Source organism: Bos indicus x Bos taurus, chromosome 26, assembly GCF_003369695.1.
Source record: "Bos indicus x Bos taurus breed Angus x Brahman F1 hybrid chromosome 26, Bos_hybrid_MaternalHap_v2.0, whole genome shotgun sequence".
Taxonomy (NCBI): Eukaryota; Metazoa; Chordata; class Mammalia; order Artiodactyla; family Bovidae; genus Bos; species Bos indicus x Bos taurus.
In genome coordinates, this window is record NC_040101.1 from 3155002 (window position 1) to 3180267 (window position 25266).

At 47.0% G+C, this 25266-nt stretch overlaps 1 protein-coding gene across 3 annotated transcripts in view; it reads right to left on the bottom strand.

The window, feature by feature from the left end:
* Positions 1 to 25266, bottom strand: part of MGMT (O-6-methylguanine-DNA methyltransferase) — a 278866-nt gene that overhangs the window by 236712 nt on the left and 16888 nt on the right. Inside the window, exon 1 of one of the 3 annotated variants that reach the window (XM_027528874.1) lies at positions 2825 to 2888. The exons of the other annotated variants lie outside the window; for them this stretch is intronic. The gene's annotated coding sequence lies outside the window, so the exon portion shown is untranslated. Of the gene's footprint in view, positions 1 to 2824; positions 2889 to 25266 lie in introns of those variants that run through there. 3 annotated transcript variants of the gene reach the window in all.

Consider the following 25266-nt stretch of genomic DNA (forward strand, 5'->3'; position numbering starts at 1 on the left):
GTTCAATTATGCCCTAACAACCAAGAAGAAAGCTTCAATTTGGTTGAAATGATTTTACCAAACAAAATACTGGCATTGCCACCTGGTATATCAAATTTAGAACAGATCCAGAAGTTGTGCCAAAACATCACTTCACATCTATACAAAAGCCTGCAAGTTTATGGCCACTTTATTACAATGCTAAAGCCTGGAAGCAATCAACATGTCCCTCGCTCAGGGAGCGGCTGAAGTGCTGCATGAGACAATGGACTATCAGTCACTGTGAAGAAGAAATGTGGCATCAGGCCATGAGGAGACATGGAAGGAACTTAGATGAATGTTACTATGTGAAAAAAGACTGAAAAGACTGCATACTCTGTGATTCCAAGTATGTGGAGACAGTAAAAAAGCCAGTGGTTCCCAGGGTTGGGGGAGAGAGGGAGGAACAGCAGAACACAGATTTCCGGGGTGGGGAACAGTTCTGGAGGCTGCGGTGGCGGTGGATGCAGGACATTACACTGAACACAGCTGTCCAAACCCGTGCAGAGCACCACCGAGAGTACACCCTGACGTAAACAAAGGACAAACTTATCAATGTGTGTGTGGGGGGTGATGGTGGGGAGGGGCAAGGGGTGTATGGGAACTCCCTGTACCTTCTGCTCAACTTTGCTGTGAACCTGAAACTGCTCTAAAAAATAAAGTTTATCTTCATAATTAAAAAAAAAAAATCACCCCAAAGCCTTCTGCTACGGCCCTGACATGTATGTTTCTGCATCACAGATACCCGGCTAGGCTTTCAAATGAGACCTGCTGGTGTGCGGGTCCCATACATACTGCGCTCTGCCTGTTCCCAGCATATACAGACTTTGAGAACACGCGATCTGTGCTTTTTTTCATTCTCATCACTGGAGCCGACCCTGCGTGGCAGAGCACCATCCTGATTAACCACACTTTGGTCTTGAAGAATACTCGTCACAACAACAGTTGGGGAGTCAGGGCCAGGGCGGAGCTCAGCCCCGCAGCATCACACACACGTGCGTCTTGTTAAATAAGCATTCGCCAGTCATCTGAACAACCCAGCTACAAGCAGCATGTTATAAAAACAGCTGAGAAAATGCCTGCCTGTCAGAGCTGCCGTGTTAGAGGGACGTTTAGGAAATTTGTTCACTGGTCTTTAAAACCACCATTTCTAGAAAGGAGGCACCATCTACATTTTAAAACTATACTTAAAACTCAGTTTTCCTTTCTAAAGTTTTCATTTTTGTTCCTGTTAGCAAACTAAGGTATACACCACGCAGGAAGGTAACTGCTTTTCTGTTCTGAAGCTCAAAGGCTGTTGTGAATTTGTGCAAATACACAGAAATTAGTTAGGAAGCAGTTGGAATATAAACTCGTGTGTGTGTGTGTGTAAAAGAAACAGATCACAGAGAAAGTGCAGAAAACTAACACATGTACAGCTTAACAAACTATTCCAGAAATTTCTTGGAACTTCAGGCATTTTTGAAAAATATTTCCAGGTACAATACCAAAGTGACAACTACTGCACACATATCCATTCGAACAGTTTAGCTAAAATACCTCTGCATCTTGCCAAAAATTGGTGCATGATACCAGAACCATCTACAGTGAGACCAATAAAGGTCTTTTCAGAAGTGTATTAGCGACAACCATTAAAAATGTTCCCTACAAAGCTTTCCTACTAATCAAAGCACTGAAGACCAGACTCAAATCTACACAAAGCAGTGAAGTGAGAGGCTGGGGTCGCAGCATGCTCACACCTGTGTACACACTCTCCAGGTACACAGGGGAGCCTACCCACACAAAACTACAAGTGAAACGCTGTACACCTGCCCAGCTGATTAATTTCAAGGAAGAAAAACTGAACACCAAAATGAGAATGATACACGAAAACCACATTTTTATTAAGGTGAAAAAGGAGACTTCAAAGATGTTTCCCACTTGCTGGGTTCCCAGACCCGGGAAGCACTAGCCACTGCCCCCAGCCCTCCTCCTTTCAGGGGGCTTAGGGTGAAAGATGGGAGAAGGTCCATTCCAAGGCGTTAGTTTGAGCAGGTTATGAAGAGCTATTCTTTAATAACCAATGTACCAGGAGCCACAAGGCCAGATGCACCAATGATCAGAGGAAGCAGGCTACAAGGAGGACCGAGGCCCAGACCTCCTGCGAGGAGCCCAGAGAGTCAGAGCCAAGATGAGAACTTTGCATCCACAGCCACTGGAGCAGGATTTGGAAACACGGCCGAAAGTCTTAATTCTGCAGGACGACCCCTCCTTCCAGCTGCTCCTCTGCTCTAACGGGCCGGGCCTCTGGGCTCGGCTGGGAGCAGCGCTGGGCGGACACTACGCGCCAGAGGGCAGCACGCGCACCGCAGGTCTCCGCGCGGCCGAGCCTGCCGCCTGGTCCTCGGGGTCCCACGCGGCCTGAGTCTGGCCGACTCAGCCCCGCACGCCAGGGCCCCGAGAAGGGGGAGGGAGGTTGCAGGTGACCCTGAGCGGCCACTCACGCCCGGTCCCAGGTCCCCTCGCCGCTCCAGAAGCGGCACGACACCCCTGGGGGCTCCTGAGGTGGGAGCAACGGCCACGGCGGGGAGGCCCCCCAGGGCTGTGGGCGCACAGGAGCCGGCCTCCCAGGGCAGCGTTGCGGGACAGCCCGCTGCTGACCGCAGCCGTCCTGGGGGAGGCGCCGCGCACGGCGGACCCTGCCGCCGAACGCCCCCCTCCACAGCTCCTTGCGCTCAAGGCTGACTGGTCTCTCCTGCCCCTTTAACCTAGAAGGCGCATCCGACGCTGTTACAAGACGACGCCCCTCGGGCTTCCGGGCACTCACCTCAGGGAGAGCGGTCGACTCCACAGCGCCGGGAACCCCGAGTCTCGTGGGAACCTCGAGTCCCGAGGAAACCCCAGGTCTCATAAGAACCCCAATTCTCACGGGAACCTGAGTTCCGCGGGAACACCACATCTCGCGTGAACTCTGCGTCTCCCGGGACCTAGAGTCTCGCGCGAACTCCTAGTCCCACGGGAACCCTGAGTCCCAAGGGAATCCCGAGTCCACTGTGGATCCCGAAATCTCGCGGGAAGCCTGAGTCCTGAGGAAACCCCCGAGTCTCACAGGTACCTCAAGTCCCCGTGAGGACTCAAGCTACTTATGTGAACCCTGAGTCCCACGCGGACCCGGAGCCACGGTGCCCTGTGCACAGAATGTGGCCCGGTGGGCAGGGAGCCACATCAGCCACAGGATCCCAGCCACGGGCTGACACCTGAGCCCCTGACTCCCCAAATCTCAGAGCATCCCCACGTCAGTCACGGCATGGAACGTCAGTAAGGACAGAGAATGAGCTGCTTATAATTTACTGTGAAGAAAAAAAATGAAAAAATGCCACCTTTTCCCTAACTTTTAACTACTGTTAGGACTGCTTGTGTGCACATCCGCCAGGAAAGTAGTCGTGCGGAGGTCTGACGGCTGGGGGGCTCTGGCCCGGGTCACCCCTGGGTCCTCAGCCCACACTGCCGACAGCTCCCGCCTCACAACCTGAAGATGTTCCCCAACTTGAGGCACCAACTCAGTCCCGGGCTCTGCGGTGACAGCCTGTCACGGAGCAGCAGAGGCTGGCAGGCTGGTGCTCACAATGAAGTGTCACGTCTCAAGACAACTGTGATGTCTTGGGAAGCTTCAGCTTAAATATGTCGTAGCAGAAAATAACCTCATTCTTTATCCACCCCTACAGTTGGGCAAAGTTTAACTGACTTAAGAGAATAAGAAACATGTGAGAACAGGTGGGAAGATCTGAGAGAAACACTTTTCAATCTGGCAAAGCAGCCAAACCCAAGAGATGCCTGCTGCAGAGCGGGACAGGACAGGCCACTGGCTGCAGCCACCGCAGAGCTGGGCCAGCAGGGCTGGTGGGGAAGTGCAAAGCTCTCACACTTGTCTTCCTGACAGCAAGATGTGAATCAGAATCGTCCTCACCCCCGAAGAACCCCAGAGTATCAAAGTATCAGAGGTCTGTCTGCAATCAAGCCAGGAGAAAGACGTTCTAGTCAATAAAGTTTCCTACCTGTGTGTGGATAGAACCTCTATGTTATAGACACGTGCTTTTTGTGTTGCTGATGTAATTAGCCTCCACAGGGGACTCACTATAATTCTGTCCCCTGGTTCAATAACCCAATCCCTGTTTGCACTGATTCATACAGCGCAGTGAGTACAGTTAGATCCAGACTCCATAACAGGCTCCGCCGAAATCCTCAAGAGACGGCTCCAGCAAACAGCCAGGAAGCACACTCCACACCTGGAAGACGGATCGACGGTGGCTCTTGGGGAGGCCGATAGAAATAGCCCTGCCCAAAGTGAGGGTTCCGCCAGGACCCACTGACCAGATGCAGACAATTACTCCCTGACTCCACCCTTCATCAGCCTTTCCCGGGTTCAGTTCAGTTCAGTTGCTCAGGCATGTCTGACTCTTTGCAGCCCCATGAATTGCAGCACGCCAGACCTCCCTGCAGGGAAGGCAATGGCACCCCACTCCAGTACTATTGCCTGGAAAATCCCATGGGCAGAGGAGCCTGGTAGGCTGCAGTCCATGGGGTCGCTAGGAGTCGGGCACGACTGAGCGACTTCACTTTTACTTTTCACTTTCACGCATTGGAGAAGGAAATGGCAACCCACTCCAGTGTTCTTGCCTGGAGAATCCCAGGGATGGGGGAGCCTGGTGGGCTGTCTATGGGGTCGCACAGAGTCGGACATGACTGAAGTGACTTGGCAGTAGCAGTAGCAGGCCTCCCTGTCCATCACCAACTCCCGGAGTTCACTCAAACTCAGGTCCATCGAGTCGGTGATGCCATCCAGCCACGTCATCCTCCATCGTCCCCTTCTCCTCCTGCCCCCAATCCCTCCCAGCGTCAGAGTCTTTTCCAATGAGTCAACTCTTCGCATGAGGTGGCCAAAGTACTGGAGTTTCAGCTTTAGCATCATTCCTTCCAAAGAACACCCACGACTGATCTCCTTTAGAACAGACTGGTTGGATCTCCTTGCAGTTCAAGGGACTCTCAAGAGTCCTCTCAACACCACAGTTCAAAAGCATCATTTCCCAGTGCATTCCGAAAATGAGGCAAGGTGCTCAACACCAAGAAGGGCTGAGAGTAAAGAGCAGGGACATGTGTGGGGGAAGAGACTGTGTACCTGACGATGACTGGGGCCTGGGGCCGGCAGGGTGCAGGGCATTTTTAAATGGTTGGGGAAAGTCCAAATAAAAACACTTCAGGATGTGCGAAAATGACATGAAATTCACATTTAAGAGTCTATAAATAGTTTCAGTAGAATGTAGCCAGGCTCATTCTGTGTTGTCTACAGAAGCTCTAGTGAGTACAGCTGACCCTTGAATAACATTGATTTGAACCATGTGGATCCACTTATATGCGGATTTTTTTCAATAGTAAATGCTATAGGGCTGCACAACCCTTGGTTGGTGGAAATGGTGAATGCAGAACCATGATATGGAGGGCTGACTATAAATTATGCCTGGATTTTCAACTGTGTGGGATGGGGGATGGGGGGTGGGGGTGTCCCTAAGCCCCATGTTGTTGAAGGGTCAGCTGTAGTTGTGATAGGACCATACAGCCTGCAAAGCCAGCAACATTTACCATACAGTTTATTTTAGGAAAAGTCTGCCACCTCCTGACCTCAAAGTACGTAAGTGATTATCAGACTGTCCCAGGTTTTGTCCTGTGGGATCCTTCTCTCCCACCTGCTAATAAACAAATCACAAGATCCACTTTGATCGCATATGCTCACCCCCCGTCTCTGACAGTACAACCTCGAGCAAGAAGTAGGTACCAAAGTTCTCTGGCATTTCTTAAGTACTGGCTTAGAAAAACCAGCCACTAGGTCTTCAGGAGTGCTAAGTCTGGCCACCACCAAGGACCACAGGCTTAGGGCCTCTTTATCCCTAATAAAGAATCCATTGCAGACTGTTTCTGCGGTGAAGGATTCTTGGGTGAGAAGCGCACTGTGATTGATGACTTGTATCCCAAATGAAGAGTCTTATGTTCCAGATACGCTCCGGCAGCCAAGAATGAGCCAGCCTTGATGGCACAAGGCTCTTGGAAGGGCAGACACCATCCCCACCGCAAGGCCAAGCAGCCACAGACACGCACACTGCTGCTGCTGAACGATTAACCCAAGGCAGGAAATTTTATGTTCTAAATTAGCTACATTATGCCCAAAACCTATCAGTGGCTTGATAACTTGAACATATAATTCTATACCTTTTACTCTTTAAACAATAATTCAGTCTAATCCCATGGCTGAAGCCAAGATTTCCAGACCAAAAGTGCACTTTCCATTTGATTAAATACTAATAAATGCAAGAATAAAATACTAGTCTTTTATCTTACAGTAAATTCTTCAAAAACCATATACTCTAAGAATTAATTATCTCTCTGGAGAAGGAGATAGGTTCTTCCCCTCACAGACAGCTGAGTAGTCTCAAACTCTTAATTACAACATTTAAAACATAACTGATAGCAGTCCAGGGCTTACAGAAAGATGACATCATAGTGACCTGTCAGTCAGCACGGCCTCAGGTGGAGCACTGGACAGTCGGTGAAGGGATTCAGAGAATCAGGCAGGATCTCCCTGCAGAAAAGACTGCACAGAGCTACGACCCTCAACAAAGCATGTAAGCTGGTATCATACACCCTTGGCCTTTTTCCCATGTGTGTTTGGTACTTTAAAATTTAGAAAGTATCTTCATATATTTCATCCATTAAGAAGTAAACAGAGTTAAACGCTGTCCAAAGGAAGATGGTACTCAATAGAATTCACCGAGTAAGGGGGTTTGTTTTCTACCTTATCAACAGGGTATCGAGACAGAGCACTGACACCAGTCTCTGTAATGGTTCTGTGCCCAGGGGTAGCACCCAGCGCCAGCACCAGCTCACACCACGTGACCACAGTGATCTCCAGCCTGAGATTCAGCACAGGAAACCGGCCTTGGCCATGAGGAGGCAAAGGGGACGCCCTGCAAGGGGATGTTGTTGTTCAGTCGGTCAGTCGAGTCCAACTCTTTGCGACCGCATGGACTGCAGCACGCCAGCCCTCCCTGTCCTTCACCATCTCCTGGAGTTCACTCAAACTCGTCCATTGAGTCAGTGATGCCATCCAATCATCTCATCCTCTATCGTCCCCTTCTCCTCCGGCCTTCAATCTTTCCCAGCATCAGGGACTTTCCCGATGAGTCAGCTCCTCCCATCAGGTGGCCAAAGTATTGGAGCTTCAGCATCAGACCTTCCAATGGTAGGGCTGAAGCCACAGACATGTCAGACGTTGCCCCATGAGGCAGGCAGGAGGGTGCAGGAACCACACTCCTTCTGCCCAAGTGTCCTCTGCACAGGGTCCCATCCTCAGTGTAGGTGACAGAGAAACGATCCATCCTTCTAGGAAGCTGGAGGAAGACTCCGTGGAAAACCTGAAGGGAGACACCCACTCAGCACCAGTCCCAGTCTGTGGGGCCACGGGTTCCATTTGGGACCATGCTTTCCGCAGGGTGCTGGTGAGACAGTTGGGCCTGGAGAGAGAAATGCAGAGCGGGCCCTTGGCAACCTCTCCAGTCCCATGCCCTCCTCTGTGATGGGGATACCATGCGGACTGATGAGATAGTCGGGGCTACCTGTGGGTCAGGCAACATTACCCATGGCCCCTTAGAAAATCAAGGCAAGGCTGCTGGCCTGCGGGGCAGCCAAACCGCCTCTGCCTGCGTGTGAGTTTGCCCTGCACACGTGTCCTCCCAGAAAAGACGACAGGCCACAATGCAGCAAAGTCTCTGAGCCTCCCTTATCCCTCTGGTCCAGAGTTAACCCCCCTCCCCTCCCCCAGCAAAGAAGGAGCAGGTCCCCTGTCTCTCCCGCACCAAGTCAGCAGGCTGGGAAAGGGTTAGAGTCAGACTACATCCCGGGACTGACCCGGCTCAGAAGTGCTGGGCCACACGGGCCAGCCCAGGACAAGGCCATCTCTGGGTACTGAGATCTATGCACGGGAGGAAAATGAGGATGAAGCTGTGGGATCAAACCAGGTTCAAATGAAATTCATTGTTTAATATAGAAAAATCATTTTGCTCAAGTTCTCTGATTTCAGACACTTGTGATACACATAGAGAAGATATACCTAAAATCCACATTTACACACAGAATCTATGTTTCAATAAAAACAAAGACCAACTCATAACCAATTTATCTACAAATGACACAATGAGTAAGTACTCTGCAAATATTTTTCCTTGGAAATAGGGATTATTACAAAATCATATGTAAGCTATACCCAATCTTTGTTCAAATAATTGATTGATGTAATCATCTCTGTCGAATATTCCCACCACTATGAGGAAAAATCTCTATTGTCTATTTCAAAAATGTAAAACTTCTCACTACAAAATTTAGCTGATACATTTTATCTAAGTTACAACAGATTGCTTCAGATAATATTCACAGATGAATATCTTATCAATCTGTCAAGTTAATTTCAAGGGTAACTTGAATTAAAAGAAAAATCGAGACTGTAACAGAGTAAAATATAATTAACTTTTAACTTTGATAATTTACTACTTTGAATGCTAAGAATGCTACCTATTAGCAAGCAAACTAATATTTATAAAGAACGTTTAAAGTTTTCTCCCTTTCTACAAGACTATCCACAAGACCTGGAACACAGCAACCCCAAGGTGAGACGGGCAGGGCTGGAAGAGCCCCCTCCGGAAGAAAGACACCACGCACGTGTATTCACTGGGGCGATGACGAGCATCCTGATGGAAACACCGTCAACTTCCTTTGTTTCACGACATTCTTGACAAAGTCAAGATGTTTCTTTCTCGTTTTTTCCTATACTGAACACCAAGGCTGGGGCAGTTTCTGGAATTGGCTCCTGTGGTCTCCAGGGATCCCAAGAAGACGCCACCTGATGACCCACCTCCCCCACCCAGAGGGACAGCGATGTGCTGGGCGCCGTCCTCCTGCCCAGGAATGGTGTCCAAGGTGCGGGTCCAGGAGACTAGGGCGGCCCAGGATGAGCCAGTGACCAAGCGCGATAGATACAACATCCCAAACTGTTTAAAAGTTACCAGATATACATCTTCCTACCGTGGTAAAATACACATCTTTAGATTTGACGTTTGTGAAAGTACAATTCAGTGTCATTAAATCCATTCACGTTATCATGTGGCTGTCACCACTAACCAGACCAAACTTCATTATCTGCCACAGAAACCCCACTTTCACCAGCTCCCCTACCCCAGCCCCGGAAACCAGCACACTTTCATCTCTGTAAAGGTGACGACTCGAGGCCCATCATGGAGACGAGAGTTCTTGCCAGCTGTGTCTGGCTTGTTTCACTACAAGCCTCATCCATGTGGAATGCTGTGCTGGCATTCCCTTCCTTTTAGGGCTGAGCAGCACTTCACTGTGGGGAGAGCCGCACTCTGTGGCTCACCAGTTCACTCCTCCGCAGACACCTGAGCTGTTTGCAATGTCTGAGTGCTGTGCGTGGTGCTGGTGGCAGCGGTGTCCACACAGCTGTTCGGGCGCTTGCTTCGGGCGCTCGCCGGGCAGCAGGACTGCCGGGCCAACGACAGTTCTACATCTGACTTGGAAAGGAGCCACCGGACCGTTTCCTAGTTCACATTCCCACAATGCACTAGCATTCCAGCTTCTCCGCATCCCAGCCAACTCTTACTTATAAAGTTATCATATACACTTCTTCCACGCAGGAAACATAGTGGTGTGTGGACTATAGTTCGATAGATCCTCATCCCAGTTCCCAAGAAGAATGTGCTAACCGTCGGACAATTGCACTCATCTCCCATGCTCATAAGGTCATGCTGAAAATCTTGCATGCTAGGCTTCAGCATTATGCAAACCAAGAACTTCCAGATGGCCAAGCTGGATTTAGAAAAGGACGATGAACCAGAGATCAAAGTGCCAACATTCACTGGATCATGGAGAAAGCTAGGGAATTCAAAAAAAAAAAAAAAAAACATCTACCTCTGTTTCATCCATTACACCATCGAAAAGCCTTTGACTGTGTGGATCATAATAAACTACAGAAAGCTCTTACAAAGATCTTCCTTAAGATAGAATACCAGATCATCTCACCTGTCTCCTGAGAAATCTGTATGCAGGTAAAAAAGCAACAATTAGAACCCTGTATGGAACAACAGATTGGTTCAAGACTGAGAAAGGAGTACGACAGAGCTGTCTGCTGTCACCCTGTTTGTTTAATCTATATGCTGAGCACATGACGAGAAATTCCGGGCTGGATAAGTTACAGGCTGGAATCAAGATGGGTGGGAGAAACATTAACCACCTCAGATATGCAGATGATACCACTCAAAGACACGAGAGCCACTCTTCCAGAGCGCCATGGGTGAGGGAAGGGGCCTTCTGACTAGAGTGCTGGGCTGGGGTAAGATCAGCTGAGATGCAAGTCTGTAACTATGAGATAAATTAACCTGTAACAGAAAAGTAAATGATTATGTAACAAACTCTTGTCCTCACTGGCTTCCTTAGGACAAGGCTGAAGCTGGTGTTTAAATTAAAACTAAGCTGATACAAAGAAAATGGTAAGCAATAAAATCGTCCCCCAGTTAGAGCCACTGGTCTAATGAGGGGATACTGACAACAGCTGGGAATTTCTGGGCCAGGTAAGGCAGGGCTCGGCCCCAGACGGGTGAGTGATCCCAGCCCCTGGTGCGGTCACCACTGCCCCTTCGCAAACCCCTGACGCTCCATGTCACTCTTACAGTCAAGTAATGGAGAATCTTCCCATCATAACATCCAGTACGATCAGAGAACAGAACACACGCAGAAATAAGACACCATGAGCAAGAGCAAGCAAAACCAGAACAGCAGCCCTGGAGAGAAGGGATCCCTCAGCCACAGGCAAGAAGCAACGCAGCCCCTTTAAAAAAAGAAGACCGTGGTGACAGGTTAATGAGGCTTACTGTGGTGACGATTCAGTGACACACACAAGCGTCATCATGTTGTAAACCTGAAATGAATATAACGTGATTTCAATTACACCTCAATAATGAACAATCAGCTTGAACGTGCCCACAAGTTCTTAAGACCAAGAACAACCATGTAAATTAGCTCCACGATAATTTTATAGCCCCCGAACTTCAGCCTGAAGTGTTAAAAAAAAAAATCATAATACAAATGGAGTATTACATAACACTAAAGCACACTGCTTGCTATTTCATACTTACAGGCCCGTATCTTGACGCAGAAAGGCATGCTAGGCTGGTCACAAAGCCCCTTCTGTATTACTGTGTTTGCATTTTCATCTAAACCAAGGGAGCCCAACGGGCTAAGATAACAGGATGCCGCCTGTCAGAGGACTGGAAGGCCACTGGTGCAAAAGAGGGCCAGCAAGAGATGCCCATCTAACACGGAACCCCCTTATTTCACTTACATCTTCCAGATTCCACTTACTGCTTCTGGAAAGATTCCCACTGGCTCTGTTTTGGGGCAAATCCCATGGTCTCTATTTTCCCCAGGCCTACCTGTCCCAACTCTGCATTCTCTTTAGGGACACAGCAGACCCGTGTTAGCCTCCCATAGTCAGCAACTCTGTTACGTTAACTCCGTCCGATTCTTCCTCAAGCTGGCCTTTTCTCAAAGCGTCTTCCATGATCTTCACTGGATATCATACAAATTACCAAATCAGAGAAAGAGGGGGAAAAAAATGAAACCTCACCCCTTACACAAGCCTCGACTGGACAAAGACAACCGAATGGTGGTGAAGGGCCCCATGGTGCAATCACTGCCCACAGAGATGCTCCCCCAACTCATGCAGAAACCTGGGTGTCTGCTGCCCCACGTGAGGTGCGATGGTGCAGACCCCCATCAGGAGGGCACTTACGGGGGGCCGATGACATCATCATGCTTCTAGCCCTCAGTTCAGTTCAGCTGCTCAGTCGTGTCTGACTCTTTGCAACCCCATGGACTGCGGCATGCCAGGTTTCCCTGTGTCCAACACCATCTCTCGGAGCTTTCTCAAACTCATGTCCATCGAGTCGGTGATGCCATCCAACCATCTCATCCCTTTGTCATCCTCTTCTCCCGCCTTCAATCCTTCCCAGCATCAGGGTTTTTTCCAATGAGTCAGCTCTTCGCATCAGGTGGCCAAAGTACTGGAGTTTCAGCTTCAGCAGCAGTCCTTCCAATGAATATTCAGGACTGATTTCCTTTAGGATAGACTGGTTGGATCAAAAGTCTTCTCCAGCACCACTGTTCAAAAGCATCAATTCTTTCAGCTTTCTTTATGGTCCAACACTCACATCCATACATGATTACTGGAAAAACTACAGCTTTGACTAGACGGACCTTTGTCAGCAAAGTAAGGTCTGTACTTTTTAATTCACTATCTAGGTTGGTCATAGCTTTTCTTCCAAGGAGCAAGTGTCTTTTAATTTCATGGCTGCAGTCACCATCTGCAGTGATTTTGGAGCCCAAGAAAAGTCTGTTTCCCCATCTATTTGCCATTTAGTGATGGGACCAGATGCCATGATCATAGTTTTTTGAATGTTGAGTGTAAGCCAGGTTTTTCACTTCTCCTTCACCTTGTTCAAGAGGCTCTTTAGTACCTCTTCACTTTCTGCTATAAAGTTATTGCTTTCTGCATATCTGACGTTATTAATATTTCTCCCTGAAATCTTGACTCCAGCTTGTGCTTCATCCAGTCCAGTATTTCGCACGACGTACTCTGCATATAAGTTAAAGAAGCAGGGTGACAATATACAGTCTTGATGTACTCCTTTCCCAATTTGGAACTAGTCCATTGTTCCATGTCTGGTTCTAACTGTTGCTTCTTGACCTGCACACAGATTTCTCAGGAGGCAGGTAAGGTGGTCTGGTATTCCCATTTCCTTAAGAATTTTCCACAGTTTGTTATGATCTACACAGTCAAAGGCTTTAGCATAGTCAATGAAGCAGAAGTAAATGTTTTTCTGAAATTCTCTTACTTTTTCTATGATCCGGTAGGCAAACTGATCTCTGGTTCCTCTGCTGTTTCTAAATCCAGTTTGAACATCTGCAAGTTCTTAGTTCATGTATTGATGAAGCCTAGCTTGGAGAATGTTGAGCATTACTTTACTAGCATGTGAGATGAGTGCAATTGTGCGGTAGTTTGAACATTCTTTGGCATTGCCTTTCTTTGGGATTAGAATGAAAACTGACCTTTTCCAGTCCTATGGCCACTGCTGAGTTTTCCAGATTTGTTGGCATATTGAGTGCAGCACTTTTACAGCATCATCTTTTAGGATTTGAAATAGCTCAGCTGGAATTCCATCACCTCCACTAGCTTTGTTTGTAGTGATGCTTCCTAAGGCCCACTTGACTTCGTATTTCAGGACGTCTGGCTCTAGGTGAGTGATCACACCATCATGGCTATCTGGGTCATGAAGATCTTTTTTGTATAGTTCTTCTGTGTATTCTTGCCACCTCTTCTTAATATCTTCTGCTTCTGTTAGGTCCATACCATTTCTGTCCTTTATTGTGCCCATCTTTGCATGAAATGTTCCCTTGGTATCTCTAATTTTCTTGAAGAGATCTCTAGTCTTTCCCATTCTATTGTTTTCCTCTATTTCTTTGCACTGATCACTGAAGAAGGTTTTCTTATCTCTCCTTGCTATTCTTTGGAACTCCGCATTCAGATGGATATATCTTTCCTCCTCTCCTTTGCCTTTTATTTCTCTTTTCTTAGCTATTTATAAGGCCTCCTCAGACAACCATTTTGCCAAAAGCACTGCCTGAGCTTTTCTGTTCTGAATACACAGAACTTGATTATAAATTACTGTTCTCTTATTTACATCCTAAGTTCTTCCTAAGTAGAACGGGTGGGTAAATATGACCCATGGATTTCACCTCAAGACTCTGAAGGGCAAGTTATAAAGTGTGTGTTTAATCGGGGACAGTGGGTTGGACGCTGTTGCCATTAGGGAGACTGCCAACATGGATGCAGAGAGGGGAGCAAAACACATTTACAAGAACTTTATTTAAACTCATTAAAAAATTAACAATAACACTTAACCTTTGATGTGTAAATGATTTAGTCAAATATTTTATCTAAGCCTGTAACTTTCAGATGAGGGACAGTGTAAAAAGAGAATAAAACATCTGAGCCCCCTGGATCTGACAGAATTCCAAGCCTGCTTCCACCTGAGTAAGAGAAGAGCTGAAGCCAGAAACTGCTAAATAAAAGGCAATGCAACTAGGCATAACACAATAAAAGATATTACCTTCCAACTGCATTATTGTTGCCAATTATAAGATTCACTTCAACTTAATTTCAAAAGCACAATCACCCTCAACAGAAACAGTCTCTTTTTTAAATTTCAAGGAGTATTACATTAAGGCAATAACTCACCTTCCAGCTATAATATCACCCTCCCTTATTGCAACACTACATTTCAAAAATACTTCTCATCGACAAGTCAAGCTAATTCAGGTTAATTTTATTGTATTTTGGTGCTATCTCACATTTGTGTGCAATTACCTTTATCATTTTATTGCCCAGGCAGAAAGTAATCAGAACAATTATTTGAAAATGGAGGTTTATAAATTCTAAATCACAGTTGCTGGCATTTTTGATAAAACAGCAGCTTTATCTCGGGAAGTGGCAGGGACACGGGATAAATCACGCATCAGTCAAGTGTGGCTGACCCCCAAGCGCATTGCACAATATCAGAAGTGCTTCTGAAGAAACTTTCCAGCCTCATCCATCATCCTTCATAATACGAAAATAGCTACACACCTGAAGAACAGAGGCTAGAGCACAATAAAAAAAAGAAAAATTTCCAGGCAGCACGGGCAAAACCATTAACTGCTCTCCCTTTTAAACTGTGAGATACAGTCCATGCACATAAACAAATATGACTCCACAGTAACCCTAAACATCTGTGCTCATATTCGTCAGCTCAGTTTTAAACATAAATGAAATATGTAGTCGCATCATAAAGAAAAAAGCACGTTTCCTGCCTGCATGCATTTCTATTCTGTTTGGGTGCGGCTGCCTGTGTGGTCATGCTGCCGGGTCTCCACCTCTGTTCTCTAGGTCTCATTTTCTCCAAAAAGTCTACTGCATTTAAAAAAAAAAAGAATACAACTTGATTTTAAAGATGAGAATAAAGGGAGAAAGCCTTGAGTCCCCACAGCGGTTTTCCTTCAGTCAATTCCAAGTGGCGTGGGGCTCAGCACATTTAGGAAGGCAGGTGGCCCAGTCCTCACTTGTCACACGGGGGACAAATGGCCTTAGGACCGGGGTGCAGCCTTCCTTAGGGAGAGACAGCCACCTCATCCCACCACACCTCTGGCATGCCTTCACCATACCTTGCTTTAGCTCGTTTTTATAGAGCAAAAGAAAATAACCATGTGATCACCTGTTTCCTTTTTAATAAAGCAAATACCCCAAAAAAGAACACTTCTGCACGTTTACATAGGTGACCCCATGGCATTGGATACCAAAGGTCTAGCTGGGTAGGAACGAAATTTATGAGCTGCACATGCCTGGCACTGCGCCAGCTGCTTTACGCACATTATCTCATTCACTCCTCCCAGCAAACCTCAGGTAGAGCAAATGACTTGAAGACGAGAAAACAGATTGGGAAGGCGAGCAACGAGCCCAAGGGCACAGCACAGAAGTAGCAGGTGGTATTCAAGGTCAAATCCAACACACTTCAAGGCCTGGATTTCTGTGGGACTGGCACCTGGCTCCCAAACGCAGACACATCCCACCGTGCCAGTAAGGATAGGCTCAGCTACTCTGCAGTGACAGACACCACCGAACAGCCCCTGTGGATCCAGGTGGCTCACAGAACAGGAGCCTCCACGGAGGGCCTACCACGTCTCCAGGTCCCACGCTGACCTGGCAGCCACGCAGGAAGGAGTATGTGGGAATCAGGCACCGGCATGGAAACGCTTCAGCCCTCCTAGAACAGCTTCCAGACATGGCCCAAAGGTGCTCACCAATTTTCAGTCTTCATCTGATGAAACTCACAATAAGTTTGATTTCCATCAGCTAAGTTTTATGGTCCTTTCCCACCAGCAAACTCAATTCCAGTAAAAGGAAAAAAAAATAATCATGAAACATGAATCATGTGTAAGATCCTACATAACACAGTATCTGTAAAGATATCAGTCCTGAATATTCATTGGAAGGACTGATGCTGAAACTGAAACTCCAATACTTTGGCCACCTGATGCGAAGAACTAACTCATTGCAAAAGACCCTGATGCTGGGAAAGATTGAGGGCAGGAGGAAAAGGGGACGACAGAGGATGAGATGGTTGGATGGAATCACCGACTCGATGGGCATGAGTTTGAGTAAGCTCCAGGAGCTGGTGATGGACAGGGAATCCTGGCATGCTGCAGTCCATGGGGTCGCAAAGAGTCAGACATGACTGAGTGACTGAACTGATATAGTACTTTATATATATATCTCCAGAAGATAGGAATGGATAGGGAAGACTGATGTGCTGCATTTTATGGAGTCACAAAGAGCTGGACACAATTAGCAAGTGAACAATAATAATATGCTGCTGCTAAGTCGCTTCAGTCGTATCCAACTCTATGCGACCCTATAGATGGCAGCCCACCAGGCTCCCCCGTCCCTGGGATTCTCCAGGCAAGAACACTGGGCTGGGTTGCCATTTCCTCCTCCAATGCATGAAAGTGAAAAGTGAAAGTGAAGTCGCTCAGTCGTGTCCAACTCCTAGTGACCCCATGGACTGCAGCCTACCAGGCTCCTCTGTCCATGGAATTTTCCAGGCAAGAGTACTGGAGTGGGTTGCCATTGCCTTCTCCTATATTAAAAAGCTGCTGCTGCTGCTAAGTTGCTTCAGTCGTGTCCGACTCTGTGCGACCCCATAGACGGCAGCCCACCAGGCTCCCCCGTCCCTGGGATTCTCCAGGCAAGAACGCTGGAGTGGGTTGCCATTTCCTTCTCCACAATAACAATATAGTATTTTAATAAAACACTTGATTTTCCACACCTTGAAGTATGAATACTGTGTGACCCCAATATGTTAATGTAGAATCAGACCTTGAAGAAGGTTTTCTTGTTTATCTAATTAATTTTCAATGTTTCTGTTTACAACAAAGATTCATGAATTTAGTTAAAATGTACCAATTTGACAAAAATGGGAAAAGAAAATAAGCTTACAGAAATAGAGAATCCTATGAAAAGTAACTACTATTTTTCATATAAAATAGTATCAGAGGACCTTTGTTGTTTTATTTCTTCTCAATGTATGACTTTTATATATTTGACAATAAGCTAATTAGCTGGTCAGTTTACCTGAAAGCATGCCATCTATTCGAAAACAAAATGACTTCATTTTCTGTCCAGGTGAAGCCTGAATTCCTAACCACACTGACACAGGTAATTAAATGAATTCTGCAGACTACATTTTGTGAAGCAAGCACAGGAAATACCCTCCTTCACAAACGGGATTTCATGTACCAAGCGATCCCTGAGGTAGCAACAGCCAATACGATGACACGGGTTTACCAGAGTCTGTTTAAGAAAAACCATAAGTGAGTAAGTGCGCTTCCATCACAAGACGCAGGTTTCTCGCTGCCTGGGACAGGTGGTGGCGGAACTGCACTCTGTCGGGCTGGACTCAACCTGCAGGTGCCAGGGCGAACTGACAGGCTCTAATATACACAGAGGTGACGGGGGGCAGAAATAAACGCAGTGCCTCCTGATGTGCGTGCGTGGTCAGTGCACACGCGTGCCCTGGCTCCACCCACTCACAGGGGTCAGAAGCACCAGCACCTCGACAGCAACGAGCACAGCAGCGCCCAGACCTTGGCTTCTAAACCTCACATTCCAGGAAAAGGAATGGAGGCTCCCTGGAGAAGTGGGTAAATCCAGGACTGGGGCAGGAAAAACACAAGATAAGCTTGGGTTACACTGCGGGGCCAAAAGTACTAGAGGGTAGCATGTCAAAAAGAGGAGCTAATCTCAGGGGGTGTCCAAAGGCCACATGACTAACAGAATAAGTCATGGTAGTATCAGACTGCAACCCATGACATAAAATAAATATCCAAGAGTCCATACTAACATAGTTCAGTGAATAAAGCAGTAAGCGGGAAAGAACAGAGAGCTCTTCACTCACAAGAATTCCAATTAGTAAAAGAAGAGAAAATGAAGGAGACACATGTCATCAGGCCAACAACACAGCAGTAATTGTTGCAGACAAGATACAGCAATGAATGACGAACCTAGCAGGTGAAAGCTGAGAGCCGGGGTGTGTGCACGGCCTCACAACACCTCCCTCAAGGTGTCAGCTGCAGAGAAGGACACTGTAACGCTACAGCTGGAGAAACTCGAGCAACGCCAACTTCACCCCACGCCCGTGCTTCGCGTCACCTGGACACCACACGTGCTGTGATGCCTCGCCGGAGTCCTCATCTCTGCGCTTTCCTCACCAAAAATGTGAACTTCGATCTAATCAAGAGAGCACATCACAAACCCAAAGGAGAGACATTCCACTGTATAACTGACTGGTCTTCTTCCAAAGTGTCCAGGTCACAAAAAGAAGGAGAGAGGGACCCCATGAACTAGACAAGGGGGAGCCATGACGACGGAATGCCGTGTGGGGTCTTGGACTGGACGGCAGAACAGAAAAAGGACATGAGTGGAAACAGTGCTGGAATTCAAACAAGGCTTACAGTATCACACAACACTAATTAATGCTGATTAATATGCTAATACCTTGTACATTAATTCCCTGGCTGTGGGAACTGCATAAAGTTATGTACTAGGGCCATGGAAGACAGTAACACTATGCAAAACTAGATGGACGGGGTACAGAAACGACGCTAAAGTTATTCAAAATAAAAAGTCAAAAAAGCCCCCCGACTCCACTGACACCCATGTGCATGCAAGGTCTATCCTGACCCTGAAGACCTGGCCGTTCAGAAACAGGGAGACGGGAGCCCTTAGGGTGAGAGGCGTCTGCAGGCCTGTATCACCCCAACTGCCCCGGGTGGGGAAGCCTGGTGGACAGGCATTAGCGTCCCCAGTGTAAACCCCTCCTGCGACCTCGGGTTCAGAACCATGACGCTGCATATTTGCCTCTAAAAAGTGTTGGTACAGAGATCCAGGGCTGGGGAGAGGGGTGTGAGCTGTTGCTGGGAAATAAAAAGGTTAAATAGATCATAAATTAAGATTAGCGTCAGCTGGCCTATCACTTTATCAGCAGCTTTCTATCACATTATAAATCAGACTAGAGATGGGGCACCTCCTATTTAAAATCAGGAGCCACTCAGAAGATCTTCTCCATAGCTTCTACCCCAATAGGTCTCTCCAGCCGACGAAAAGGGAAATGCAAGGCCATCAAGACCAGCACATTAGAGGGGAGTAATTAAAAGGGGAAAGGGGGCAGATTATACATGAGTGTATGTAAAGCAATACAAAACACTGCTTGGGGAGGAAATTTCTCCCTGTATTTTTCCCCAGAAATACCCGGTCCACAGAGACAGCCAGCACCAGCACTTCACCTCCAACAGTCGCACGAGCTGATGAGACAGGAGCCAGGAGACCTGGCCCAACTTCACAACCCCGAGCGAGTGCGGGGTCAGGCCGCGTAACTCGGACGGAAATAATGGCTGGAGAGGCCCGCCAGTATTTTACCCAGACATTTTTATAAGGAAGCCAGAGGTGGAGAGCACAGCTAGGGTAACTATACGAATTTCAATTTTACTAAAATGTTATGTCCCTTGAGCCAAGGTATTAATCTTGTTATTATACAAAAGCAGTCTCTTCTCACTGGCCATTCATTCAACTTGAATGAATTTTAAAACGTACTTGTTGTTGGATCATGTGAAAAAGGCAAATAGAAAGTATGCATAACTAAGGAGGCTCAAACTAGACTAGGAGGTGGGGGGGTGGCTGGAGAAAGATGGAGTGACAAAGAAAATTCCACACATCTGTGCCTCCCCTGCCTGCCAACGCGGGAGACACGAGAGACTTGGGTTCGATCCCTGGGACGGGGATGTGCCTCCCCTGCCTGCCAACGCAGGAGACATAAGAGACTTGGGTTCGATTCCTGGGACGGTAAGATCCCCTGGAGGAGGTGGCACCCCACTCCAGTATTCTTGCACAGAGAATCCCATGGACAGAGGAGCCTGGTGGGCTACACATAGTCCATAGGGTTACAAAGAGTCAGACACGACTAAAGAGACATAGCACAGATGTTTATAAAACACCAATCGTGACCCCAAAGAAACAAATGACTAATTTTCTCTTCTTCAAAAGGATGAGGATAAAATTAAAAGGGAGTCTCCAAACAACCAGACCGCCCTGGTCACCCTGTGCCCTCTGGATCCGGCCACTCACAGGGGCACACCTGCCCCTCACCCTGGCCACACCCAAGCACCGACAGAGAGCTTCAGCTCTGCCAGCACCGGACACGGCAGACCCCGCGCGGTCCCGACAGAGAGCATCGCCTCTGCCAGTGCCGGAGACGGGCAGACGCCGTGCGGTCCCGACAGAGACCATCGCCTCTGCCAGCGCCGGACACGGCAGACGCCATGGTCCCGGGAAGGCTCTGGGAAGGCCATCACACCCTCCGTGACCAGACACGGGGCTGTTTCTGCGGAAACTCACACCCGGATGAGGCCCTGATGTCACGACGTGCAGAAGCTCTGCCTAGAAAACGGGGAGGAATCCTGGCGCAGAGAGATAAGCAGAGCAGACCAAATGCCATTCATGTCTGGCAGGGGCAGCGTGCCCCGTTATCGTTTCTCCCCCGCACAACGTGATCGACTGTAAGGGGTTATTATACAAGACGGCTCCAGAATTTTGGAGCAGGCCCGACTGCAAGGTGAGAATTGTCGCTCTCTACAAGCAAACAGAAATTTAAAAGTTTAGGAGGTCATCCATCATCTGTAATGAGTCATAATCAGCGAATGAGCTGCAGAGGATGTATCTTATCACTTGGCCTATAAAAGCTTCTGATCTGTGGGGTAAAAAAAAAACAGCTGAACTTTAATAAGCACTCAATTATAACAAATAAACCCAAACACCTAATTACCAAGTGACTATTTATAGTTGCTAAAATAACTTAACCCAGTTTCACAAAGCACATATTTTAAGATTCATAGAAAAATCCTGCCCAGATCCAGCATTCGATACTACATTTATTTTGCCTGCACCCAGAGGATCAAGAGATCTGTAACTCTAAATTACATTATTTGTACCGTAAATTCAAAGAGAAATTAGTCTCATTTACAAACAGCAATTACTTATAACAGAAAACTGAATTGCAAATTTAAATTGTTAGTTTTGACAAAAATCCAAAACCTGGTTAAAGGAACACTGTGAAGCTGACAGAAGAGCCCACGTGTGGTGTCAGCAATGGCTCAGTTTACTTAAATGGTTGTGCAAGACAAGCGAACTTCCAAAAAAAACCCTTATTCTTCTCTAATTTGGCCTACTTTGTATTTTTAGTGTCCTGTTCAAATTCCTCTCCCCGAGGAGAGATGTCCCTATTAAAACAGCACAAAGAAGGAAAAATCTGTAATCTGTACAACAAAAAAGAGGAGATTTTAATGTTCATATTTTTAAATTTAGTGATAAATTAAAAAAAAAAAAAACCAAGAAAACCAAATGTCAGAATCAGAGTGGACTCTAAAGCCTACTATGGAACATTAAACAAACATTTAGTCCATCTAGGGTAGTCGTGTCCAACACAGCAGCTATGAGTCACAGGGCAGGGGGGCACTGGTTTAAATTTAAATGACTTAGAATAAAAATGTAAAATTCAGTTAATAAGTCACACTCACACACTCCAAGTGCCCAGTAGCCTCCTGTGGCTGTGGCTCCCACACTGGCTGGCACAGGTATATTCTATTACAGCCGAACCTCCTGTGGCTGTGGCTCCCACACTGGCTGGCACAGGTATATTCTATTACAGCCGAACCTCCTGTGGCTGTGGCTCCCACACTGGCTGGCACAGGTATATTCTATTACAGCCGAACCTCCTGTGGCTGTGGCTCCCACACTGGCTGGCACGGGTATATTCTATTACAGCCGAACCTCCTGTGGCTGTGGCTCCCACACTGGCTGGCACGGGTATATTCTATTACAGCCGAGCCTCCTGTGGCTGTGGCTCCCACACTGGCTGGCACAGGTATATTCTATTACAGCCGAGCCTCCTGTGGCTGTGGCTCCCACACTGGCTGGCACAGGTATATTCTATTACAGCCGAACCTCCTGTGGCTGTGGCTCCCACACTGGCTGGCACAGGTATATTCTATTACAGCCGAACCTCCTGTGGCTGTGGCTCCCACACTGGCTGGCACAGGTATATTCTATTACAGCCGAGCGCTCTGCAGATAGTGCTGGCCAACCCAGTCATGTCACATTAGGGAAACTGAGGCCCAGGAGATCGAGGGTCGACCTGCTGATAAACCAGGAGCCGACCACTGAGCACTGGCTGTTCCCTCAGTCACGACGCCCAACGAGAGCCCAAGCTCCAAGCAGTGGGGGCCCTGTCTGCCAAGTGTAGAGTCAGACACCGACCAAGCACGTCCCCACCCAGGAGATGAGACCCTGGCCCTGACAGGTGGGTGATGCTCTGGGTGAAGATATGAATAAACGACCATAATACTTCTGGACCCAAACCTACAAGATGTAGTCCGCAAAGTCAAGGAGCCCAGAGACTAGTCAAGAATTTCTCTAAGATACAGAAGACTTCCCTACTTGGTTGTATTCTCAAAAATACCGCATTAAACATCTTTGCATGCAAAATTTTCTTTAGGACAGAGTCTCAGACATGAAACTGCCCTAAATACCCAATAATGAAATCATCTTACACCTTTATAATGGGATACCATGTCATCCCTTCTTAAAGAGATGGGAATACCAGACCCACCTTACCTTCCTCCTGAAAAATCTGTATGCAGGTCAGGAAGCAACAGTTAGAACTGGACATGGAACAACAGACTGGTTCCAAATAGGAAAAGGAGTACGTCAAGGCTGTATATTGTCACCCTGCTTATTTAACTTCTATGCAGAGTACATCATGAGAAACGTTGGGCTGGAAGAAGCACAAGCTGGAATCAAGATTGCCAGGAGAAATATCAATAACCTCAGATATGCAGATGACACCACCCTTATGGCAGAAAGTGAAGAGGAACTAAAGAGCCTCTTGATGAAAGTGAAAGAGGAGAGTGAAAAAGCTGGCTTAAAACTCAACATTCAGAAATGGCATCCAGTCCCATCACTTCATGGCAAATAGATGGGGAAACAATGGAAACAGTGACAGGCTTTCTTTTCTTGGGCTCCAAAATCACTGCAGCCATGAAATTAAAAGATGCTTGCTCCTTGGAAGAAAAGCTATGACAAACCTAGACAGTGTTTTAAAAAGCAGAGACATTACTTTGCTGACAAAGATATGTCTAGTCAAAGCTATGGTTTTTCCAATAGTCACATAAGGATGTGAGAGTTGGACCATAAAGAAAGCTGAGCACCGAAGAATTGATGCCTTTGAACTGTGGTGTTGGAGAAGACTCTTGAGAGTCCCTTGGACTGCAAGGAGATCCAACCAGTCCATCCTAAAGGAAATCAGTCCTGAATATTCACTGGAAGGACTGATGCTGAAGCTGAAGTTCCATACTTTGACCACCTGATGTGAAGAACTGACTCATTGGAAAAGACCCTGATGCTGGGAAAGATTAAAGGCAGGAGGAGAAGGGGATGACAGAGGGTGAGATGGTTGGATGGTATCACCAACCTGATGGACATGAGTTTGAGCAAGCTCCAGGAGTTGGTGATGGACAGGGAAGCCTGGCGTGCTTCTGTCCATGGGGTCGCAGAGTCGGACATGATGGAGCAACAGAACAGAACTGATGTCATCTCTAGAAATTATGTTGGCAAAGATTTCAGTTTCACAGATAAGCACTTACGAAAAAAAATCAGATAAAAGAGCTATACACAAAACTGGGATTATCCCACATACAGAAATTATCCCATGTGATGTGTGTATACACATACATGCATACACGTGTGCATGTACATATGTGCATACATGTGTGCGTGTACATACGTGCATACACATGTGCACGTGCATACTATACAGTCAAGAGAAAACAGAAAATACAAGCAGAAGAGTGTATTTCCAACATACTGGTATTAACAGACAAGAACTTTAGAATAATTGTGGTTGTTGTGTTTAAAAATAGGAAAAGACAGACAAAATGAATGAGACGAGAATTTTAAATACTAAATTGAAATACATTATAAAAATACAAAATGGACATTCTAGAACTGCAAACACAAAGTTTGGAATTCAGAACTCACTGGATAGGATTAACAGGAGATGGAATGGTGTAGGAAACGGGATCTGTGATGTACGAGACAGGCCCGCAGAGAGAATGCAAACCACGGCAGAGGAAGAGAACAGGACAGTGAACAGCAAACAAGAGCCCCCGAGCCGTGAGGACACAGGAAACGGGACAAGCTCCATGATTCAACCCCAGAAGGAAAGGAGCAGGTGAAGAAGGGACATATATGGATCAGTGCGTCGAGAATTTTCCAAAACAAATAACAGACACCAACCCCGCAATTCAAGAAGCTCAGCAAACTCCAAACAGGGTTCAGTATGAAGAAAACTCCCAACTAACCTCACAGTTAATTAGTTCCAAACCACAGAGAAATGGAAAACCAGAGAGAAAAGTCTTAAAAGCAACCAGAGTAAAAAGTTCCACTACCTTCAAAGGGGCAACAGCGAGGCTGACAGCTGATGTCTCCACAGAAGCCTCAGAAACCAGAAGAAAATGAAACGAAATGTTTAAACTGATGAAACAAAATACCGAGCAACCAAGTGCGTGTGTTGCTCAGGGCTGGGGAGGGAGAGGAAGCACCCAGACAAACCCCACTCAGTGAAGCGGCGACAGGTGTCCTGCTCATGACTTTCACTCCACAGCTTACATGTGTATCTCATACACTCCTTACTGGACTTCAAACAACACAAAATTTTAAAAAGTAAAAAAGGGGAGGACGAAAGAGGGAGGGATGGAGAAGGCAATGGCACCCCACTCCAGTACTCTTGCCTGGAAAATCCCATGGATGGAGGAGCCTGGTGGGCTGCAGTCCATGGGGTCGCTAAGAGTCGGACACGACTGGTGACTTCATTTTCACTTTTCACTTTCATGCATTGGAGAAGGAAATGGCAACCCACTCCAGTGTTTTTGCCTGGAGAATCCCAGGGACGGGGA